The 9855-nt window shown below is 27.4% G+C and overlaps 1 protein-coding gene across 1 annotated transcript in view; it reads left to right on the top strand.

The window, feature by feature from the left end:
- The first annotated feature begins 307 nt into the window (after window positions 1-307).
- LOC122499170 (guanine nucleotide-binding protein G(o) subunit alpha) overlaps window positions 308-9855 on the top strand; it is a 132117-nt gene continuing 122569 nt past the window's right edge. Inside the window, exons 1-2 of the mRNA XM_043607342.1 lie at window positions 308-778; window positions 4927-5058. The gene's annotated coding sequence lies outside the window, so the exon portion shown is untranslated. The remainder of the gene's footprint in view (window positions 779-4926; window positions 5059-9855) is intronic.

The raw sequence follows: 9855 nt of genomic DNA, 5'->3' as shown, positions 1-9855 counted from the left end.
CAAACAATTAAAATTAACTTGAAATTTATAATTTGTATATAAATTTAATCGATCGATACCTATTTGAAAAGTTTTATACTGTTTATGAAAGAGAAGATTTAAGATCTGCTGATTTGCAATTAACAAAAATAAACATAAAATATTTAATTTTCAAATTCAGCGGGTAAATTTTCAAAAAATATAATCGATTGTTGGTAAAGTAGTTTCCCTTGGAGAATGATAAAAGTTCGAATCGCCACCGTAAGATGTCAATGTAATGACAAAATGGCCTCTCATTGAACGACACCGTTGACAGCTGGTCGACACCGAGCAACGCCGAGTGAATCTCTCCCACAGAAAATCTCAGATTTTGCACCGCATATATACATATATATCTCAAATACTGCGGCAAACGTTCTCACATATATATGTATATATTCTCTTCATTCATCGGTACATGAATATATCATCAATCAAAAACTTTTCATCGCCGCATTTCGAATGGTTGGTGGGAGAGTTAAATCTGATTTCTTCCATATCTTTCCGAAGAGAGTACCTATACAAAACAGACCCAAGTCTTAAAAAGGGATCAATGAATGCGTGATTCACTCCAAGATATCAACGGCGCCGAGCATTTGCATATTTCAATAGAGAGCGAGAGAAAGAGAGACAGAGAGAGAGAGGCTTTTCCCATATTATACATATGTATATGTAGACCACGCACATCCGCCCCCGATATTCGCGTTTATCCAAAAAGCTGTCCAGTGGAAATGAAACAATACGCAATTAAAAAGGAGAGGTAATATATATTTTTTAGAATTTAGAAAATATAATGAAATATAAGTAAAAGAAAATTGACCACGTTTATCTTGCGATCAAACAAAAATACGGTTTCTTTTCATGAAATTGTCCGCGTGCGACGAAAGAGCGATATTTTTGAGGTTATGTTTACGTTCAATTAAAAGTTAATGATCGCCGAAAGGTATAGAAGAGGCATTTTTTTAATTCAAAATAAATATCACTGGAAATAAACAAAATGGGTAAATTTAGACTTCTTCCCCTTGGTGGTGGGTGCAAAAAAAGGTACTTTTTTGCACCTTGTTATGAAAAATATCGTCCGTAACTAGTGCGAGCAGTTGGCAATTTTTGAATGAGCACTTTTTTTGGAACAAACTGTAGGCGATTCAAAATTGAAAAAAAAAATTGCCAACTATGCTCGCACTCGTTACAAAATATACTATTTCAACTGAGAAATTTATTTTTTTTTGTCAAAATTAGTATATTTATTTATGGGTGATTCTCCGCGTAGCGCAGAACTTGGTTTTTTTCATGTTATAATGGAAAAATAATAAATAATTTTCATATATTTTTACAATTCCAACGTAAAAAGGTTATCTATATGTTTAGAAACAAAAACCAATAATTACTTTTGTATCTAATATTATAATTTTTCATAAATAAGCGGTTTTAAGGCTGAAAACGTCAAATTTTTACCTGTCCCCACAGGAAGTTTAGAAAAAAAAGTTAATAATTTTAGTAATATGCAATAATAAATACAATTACTATTGACATTTTAGTATTGTCTACTTTAGTACAGTTGAATAAAAAAAATTTTAAAAAAAGAATTAATTTTATATAGGGTAAGTGTGGGTATTTCTGCGAATTTTTAGTGTAGGTTAACTTTGCGAAGCTCGTCTAAGTTTACGAAAAAATAAAATGCAGTTTTTTCAATTACAAATTAAAGTTCAATTATTATATTTTCCAAATCATTAAACTCAATCAAATTTCGTTACTTATTTGTATTTAAAAAAGTAAATTAAAAACTAATTGTCAACACATGTATTATTGTTGACTCGCGATTAATATTGTGTGACATTTATCAAGGAAACACCAATTATTGTGCGAGCATTATTGCAGAAAATCAGGTGTCGCATAGCGCGCTGGTTGTCAAAAAAGAGGTTATGTTTAGTATGCGTTGCGCAGTAAACGTATTTAAAAATCGCAATAATACTAACATGCAGTAAAAATTCTGCTACTAATATAGTTTTAAGTATTATTAATTGAAAATCAATAATATATGGGTAAATTAATATATTTTTCAAATAATAAAGTGTACTTCTTTGATTAGTAACACTGAAACGTGTATACTATAGTGAATATTGGAAATATCAATGGTTTTTAATATGTATTCATGACTGCCATATTTGATAATTTCACAGAATTCTGTCATAATATATTTCAAATTTAAATAAATAAATAAATAATTGTCGGAATGTACATTTTTATGAGCTATTCTATCAAGTAAGATTCAAAATAATTTTTGTAATTATTTTGAAAAAATTAGGCGTGTATTTCAAAATGAAAATAATAATTTTTTAAAAATCGCAATAATTGTGTCACTCGCAGGAATACCCACACTTACCCTATGTTTTTTTCAGTTTATGCTTGACAGCAAATTTGGATGCTATTCATTATTTTATTAACAAACAGTGAATTATTTAAATGAAAATCAAACGTTAACTTTAAATTACTTTTGTAAACACAAAAAATAACTTCCTTAAGTTAATTCAGGAAAAAGAATCGATGTTCTAATTGATTTATTCATTTTTCACTCATTTTAAGTTGGAAATTTGATAAGGGAATCACAAAATAATCTCCACCGACCCTTAAATATTTTACCACAAATTAAACAATTATTTATAGAAAAGGTTAAATAAAGCGTAGTTATATTGTTTTGGTCAATACGAATGAGATCCACTTTAAACCGATCGAAAATTAATGATACTTTTTTCAAAAAATTAAAATATCTAAAGTCGGTTGAAAAAGTTCCCACCGGCCTCAGTTTCCACCGACCGCAGAATTTCCACCGACCTTCGTATTACGAAGAACCTAGTGCAAATGTAGTGTTATGGTGCCACATATATAAGGAATAAAAAAAACCTATAGCTCAGGAAAGTTTACCATAAATTACTTAAATAAATTTCCATAAATTACCACGAAAATTTTTATAAATGAACGCAAAAATTTCCATAAATTACCGAAATAAAAATTTTCAATTGTGATTTCTACTTTGGAAATATTTTTAAAAATTACCGACAAAATTTCTTTAAATTACCTTACAAATTGCCATAAATTTCCATAAATTACCGCGAAAATTTCCATAAATTACCAAAATCCAAATTTTTAATAATAATTTAAATTTTACATATTTTTATAAATTATCGCGAAAATTTCCATAAATTTCCAAACATTTCTATAAATTACCAAAATAATAATTTTTAAATGAGATTTACGCTATAATATTGTTTAAATTACCGCAAAATTTTTTTTTTACAGAATGTGTTCAAACAGTGAATTAGTTAATTACTACACTTGATTACAACAAAAATTATAAATAATTTTTCCGGCCCGCTATAGATTTTTCTTTCTAAAGCCTTTATTTTCAAAAAAATATATTGATAATAATCATAACGATAAAAATTTTTTTTTTAAATGTCATAAACCAAATCGTGCGCTACGCGGAGAATCACCCTTATACACTCGTCTTTTGGAATTTTTCTTACATACTACTTATACTAAATTATTGCGTCTACAGAGCGGCTTGAAATTAGGACTACTTGCATTTGCCTGGACCACCCGTCTAATGGGTTTTCTCGCCAGTGGAGAGGGAATCTGACCGAGCTACCCAGTAAAAAAAAACTAATTCAAATGAATTGAAACGAATTAACATTTTTGGTAGGCTCCAATTCGTATTTGTCACAAAGCGGGATTCACTCAAGCTCTTTGTATATTCAATTGAATTTAATTCAATATGTACCAATTTGTCCAAACGAATTCGCATTCGAAAGAAATGGCCAAGGAATGCATTGAATTCGTGCTAACGAATTGAAAAAAATTAAAGGCTCAAAACTTGTCCAGTGAATTGGTACGGATAGAAGGTTCGGAAGTTCAATACAGTTTCACGAATTCAGGAAAATTGCATCATGGCTCCAATTCGTATTTGTCACAAAGCGGGATTCACGAAAGCTCTTTGTGAATTCTTTTTAATTCATTTCAATTAGTTTTCGTTTACTGGGTAATCTGTCGGTCAAAATTAGTATATTGGGTAGTTATTCTTTCCAGATATTTTAAGGAAGAATCCACGACAAGATAATCGGAATAAAAGTTGTCATAGTTATCATAGTTATTTTGACAGAAAGAAACAAACTAAATTTTAAATTCGTTTTGATACCGAGGGTAAAGAATTTATTTTTCGATATTTTGAACTTATTTAAAGTTGCATTTGAATGGAAAATTACAATTTTTTGTCAATAAGAATAAAAAATTATAACCCACAAAGCACAGTATTTTTCTGCAAGTTTGCTGCAAGTTTTCCATGCAAAGTTCGCAAGTTCGCATCCAAGTTTGCATACAAATAAAAATGTCACTCTCTTGGCAAGTTTGCAATGAAAACTTGAGGAAAATTTGCAGCAAACTTTCTAAAATACCTTAAAAAAATTTTTTCAAATGGCATATATTTTGATGAACGATGCCTTCCCAGTAGGGAAGGTGACTAAAATATAGTGCGCAGCTCTAGATGTCATAGTAAACTACTGCGCATACATTTAAGTTTTTGCTATTTGGCGCAAGTTTGCTGCAAACTTGCAGTGCAAACTTTCCAAGTGGGTGACATTTTTATATTTATGCAAGTTTGCTGCAAACTTGCAATGCAAACTTGCGAAATTTGCATGGAAAACATGCAGCAAACTTGCAGAAAATGTCTGTGCTTTGTGGGAACAATCTTTTTTTTTCTTTTTTTCTACTAGAAATCTTTAATTTTGGAATAAAATTTTCTGCCGAAAAAGGGATTTTATCGTAATATGAAAACATAATCTCAAATTTTAGCTATAGTTTTTTAAGTTGTCTTAATTTTTTTACTACCTATTTTCATTTATTTATTTTATAAAGTATCCTGATAGACGTGAAACTTGAGATACGAAAAGGATCAACAAAAAGTTCTGGGAGTTTTTCGGTTTTTACGGAAAGAATAAGTTAGAAGGGTTCAAAATCATGAAAAAGGAGAAATCGTCCACTTTTGAGGTAAGAATTTACTTGTATTTATTTATTATTTAACAATACTTTTTCCACTCATTTATATTTATATAGAAGTAAAAATAATTTCCTGCGCTTTGAAAAAGAGAAGTTGTTTTTCTACAGAAAATGACATTAAAAATACTTGACTATATGAATCAGGAAAGGACCCTATGTCCCTATAAAGCATCGAACGTTCAAGTGAACGACAATATTTTTATTACTTCTTTTAATTTGAATTTTATTAAGAATACATTGTTTTTTATAATTAAGAAAATAATTCTTATATAAAGAAATATTTAATTACATAAAAGGAAAATAAATATAAGATTTCGTAAAAGTGTTTTTCAATTTGTGGAGAAAATGCGACATAAAGCGAATTTCATTCATTTGAACGTTCGAAACTTTTGAAAAATAAGGAGTGCTTCAAAATAAAAAAAAAGTTCATAAAAAATATCGCTTTGAATAAATAGAAAATACAAAATAAATTCTCTTTATCTAAAGAAAACTTGAATTTTTTTTACAATTGTTTTTTGATAATATTTTTGTTGTTAAATACCAAAATTTTGTTGTTTTTAAGTCTTTTTTCGATAATTCTTCCGTTATCTCAACTTAAAAAATATTTTTTATTTAATTTTTTTTATAAGAAATCAGCAGGAAAATAATATATTTTATCTAAAGAAATTAGTTTTCTGAAGTATACGCATTTTCTGAAAAATAGGTCGAAATAAGCCTGGGTGAAATATAATAGATTGACCCTTATATATTCTGCTGTATACATATAAATCTATAGTAAATTTTCTATTTTATTATATTAGAAAATTATTTTTTGAGTTGAGATCTTAAAGAAATTTTAATCAATTAAAATAAATTTATTTAAATGCCCTCCTAAATTAAATTTAATTAAACAATTTAAATTTAATTTTACAGGCGGAATTCTCTGCTATAAAACTTTAAATAAACAATTAGTCAATTAATTAACTAATTATGATAATTATGACTAATAAAGATAAAATTGGAATTCAAAATGTCATAAAAGAGGGACTGACATTGGAGTAATGTAATACAGTCGGGTCCCCATATTGTTACATTTCCAGAAATTTCCCACTCCTCCTGACTCAGCTCTGTTATGTGCTCAAAGTATGCCTACTGCGCACCTTTCAGGAACGTAAATATATACACCTCAAGTTTGGCCTAGAAGTATATGCCCCCTTTTCTTTGGGCTTAAGAATACGGCCCTGAAAATTGGTGACGTAACATGACGTCACCTAACACTTCTGAATTTGGAGGTTATGCAAAAACATAACACTACTGAGGACATAACAGTTTGGAATCTAATAGTATGGGGACCTGACTGTAAAGAATTTAATCATTTTAAGATTAGAAATCTCTAACACACTAGGTTAAGGAGATAAAAATATTGAAAAAATACTATCACTTGAATAATTTTTAAAAATAAGATAGTATTAAATATTTTTTTTTAGAAAACAAATTAAAAAAATTTCTTTTTAAATCTGGAAAATTAATTCCACAGTTTAATTCTAAATAAATAGAATTTTTTATTAAACGGAAATAATAAATTTTATTATTTATTGTCTATAAATAAAAAATACTAAATCTATTTTTTTGCAAAATTTCAATTTCCAGAGAGCTGTAATATCGAAACGTTAAAATGAGTTCTATTATTCATCATTGACCCACTGAATCGTATACATTATCATTTATAGACAATTTAACAAAGGGAGCTTAATGACTGATAAAAAATATACTATTTCATCATCATAAGATAAAAATGAAAATAAAAAAAAAGTTGCGAGTATTTTTTTCTCTTCTAGCGTGACTAGAACACCCTCGTGTAAAACAAGATTGTAAAATCGTATTCTTATAGTGTATAGCTCGTTACATATTACACATTTACAATTCTACGATTGTAAAAGTTAATAACGTCAGGCAATGGTGTCAGGGGTAGAAGGGGAGGGAGTGAGGGATTGGAAGGTGGTTATAAATCTGCAGATATGTAACATTATAATTTATAGGAAATTTTGAAAATAATTTATTTCGTAAATTATTAATTATTAGAGGCCATTGACATATTACGTTACACTATTTTTACTTCACCCCCCCCCTCCAATTTCTCCCTTTGATACAGACTGCAACATACATTAGCGACATTTTTTCACGAATTCAGTGTCACGAATTGCCCCCCCCCACCTACCTTCTTCTTGAATTTAATTTTCAAAATTTAGTGAATTGCACTGGTTATTTGAGTGATGGTTATTATTTATAATATGTATATTTTTACTAATTAATTCTTTCAGGTCGTCGGAAAACATGTTCTTTGAAAAAATGAAAAGACAATAATGAAAAAACAAAATAGTTAAGTAATAAAGTTTGTTTGAAAAGAAACATTTCTTTGCAAAAATTTATAACATAAGAATTTGCTATATTAAAATAATAAATACAAAACAATAAATCATAACTATTATAAATATATAAACAGTTAATTATAAAAGTATTTCACATTGATGAAATATTAAATAATAATAAATAATTAAATAAACTTCTCGGGAGCTTTTTCACGCAGGATAAAACTAATTAATTATTTATTAAAATTATATAATCCTTCTATGAAATGAGTAGATATGCAAATTAGATAAAGGAAGGCATTCTGATGTTATTTATTTTCGAAAGAGGAAGAAAGTATAATACCGTTACCTGAAGAGAGACAATTTTATGCCATTTTCATTTAATAAAAGAGAGATGGGAATGCGTTAGATTTTCTACGTTATAAACAAAAACAAATTTATGTTACCTGAAGAAAGACAATTTTATACCATTTTCATTTAATAAAAGAGAGATGGGAATGCGTTAGATTGGGACGCATGAATATTCCCCACATTGAACTTGCAACAATTTTTGTGGTATCGAAATAAAAAACTTAAAATATCTACTTATTAGAACTGCAATAATTCGAGTTTTCTTTTAAACAAATTTTTATAACAAGAAATTAGTATTTGAAAAAATATTTATTAACTACTTTTTTCATTTGACTGTATATTAATTTATAAAAATATCCATGTAGGGAAATATGAAAGAATAGAACATTTAGTTGTTCAGCGTTTTTTTTAGTATGTATTTTAAAAAATAAAAATTTTGCTTAAATGAAATTTTAAGTGCATAAAAGTTTATTTAAAAGGATTATAACCTAAAAAATTTGTCAATTATCAGAATTTTCATATCGTAGTATTTCTATATTATCGAATTTTTATGTAACGTAAAATATATGTAATTGAGCTATAATCTCACAGAATTTATATTTAACATAATTTTGATGTACAACTATTTATATTTAGTTGAAATTATATTTAAAATAATTTTTATTTAATCAAATTTTTATTTAACCATATCTGTAGTTAACCAAATTTTCGTATGAGTGAATTTCCAAAGTACCAAATTTATAAAACATAGAATTTTCAAAACGTCGAATTTCTAAAGCATTAAACTTTTAGAATGTCGAATTTTCATCTGTCCTAACTTTTTGTCACTATAGAGTTTACTATCTATGTTGTTAGTCGGTAAGGTAGATTAAAATTGCGCGCGAAATTTGATTTAACATATGATTTCAAATTTCCCGCACAATTTAAATCAACCATATCAATAAGAATTACAGAGAGGAAACTCTTGTGGCAAAAAAAGTTAGGACAAATGAAAATTCGACATTCTAAAAGTTTAATGCTTTAGAAATTCGACGTTTTGAAAATTCTATGTTTTATAAATTTGGTACTTTGGAAATTCACTCATACGAAAATTCGGTTAACTACAGATATGGTTAAATAAAAATTTGATTAAATAAAAATTATTTTAAATATAATTTCAACTAAATATAAATAGTTGTACATCAAAATTATGTTAAATATAAATTCTGTGAGATTATAACTCGATTACATATATTTTACGTTACATAAAAATTCGATTATATAGATATACTACGATATAAAAATTCTGATAATTGACAAATCTTTTAGGTTATAATCCTTTTATATAAACTTTTATGTACTTAAAATTTCATTTAAGCAAAATTTTTATTTTTTAAAATACATACTAATAAAAAAATCTAAACAACTAAATGTTCTATTCTTTCATATTTCCCTACATGGATATTTTTATAAATTAAAATACAGTCAAATGAAAAAAGTAGTTAATAAATATTTCTTCAAATACTAATTTCTTGTGATAAAAATTTGTTTAAAAGAAAACTCGAATTATTGCAGTTCTAATAAGTAGATATTTCAAGTTTTTTATTTCGATACCACAAAAATTGTTGCAAGTTCAATGTGGGGAATATTCATGCGTCCCGTTAGATTTTCTACGTTATAAACAAAGACAAATTTATGTTATTTATCTAGAAAGAGGAAGATATTTTCTCTAAATGTTATTGAATAAGAGATAGAAAGAAAAACGAATTTTTCCTTCTATTAGTAAAATAACTTTCTATTAGTAAAATAATTTCTATGTAAAATCCTACGTAAGATCCCATGTAATTTCCTATGTCATTTCCCAGGTGAGATCGTATATTATTTCCCATGTAATTTTCCACATGGGATCTTACATAGGATCTCACGTGGTTTTTTTTATTAATGATACAGAATACCACAGTTCATATACTTTCACCACCAGGTGGCGAGAGCGACTTCTCCCCCTGTTAACATGATTTTTTAACACTACTCTCTAAATCTGAATAAGTGAAATTTCACTTATTTTAAGTGAATATTCACTTATTCCATGTTTCAAAACTCTTCCACGTAG

The sequence above is a fragment of the Leptopilina heterotoma genome, unplaced genomic scaffold (genome assembly GCF_015476425.1).
Source record: "Leptopilina heterotoma isolate Lh14 unplaced genomic scaffold, ASM1547642v1 Lhet_100, whole genome shotgun sequence".
NCBI lineage: Eukaryota > Metazoa > Arthropoda > Insecta > Hymenoptera > Figitidae > Leptopilina > Leptopilina heterotoma.
The sequence above is the reverse complement of the archived record's forward strand: the minus strand, read 5'-3'. Positions and strand labels throughout refer to the sequence as shown.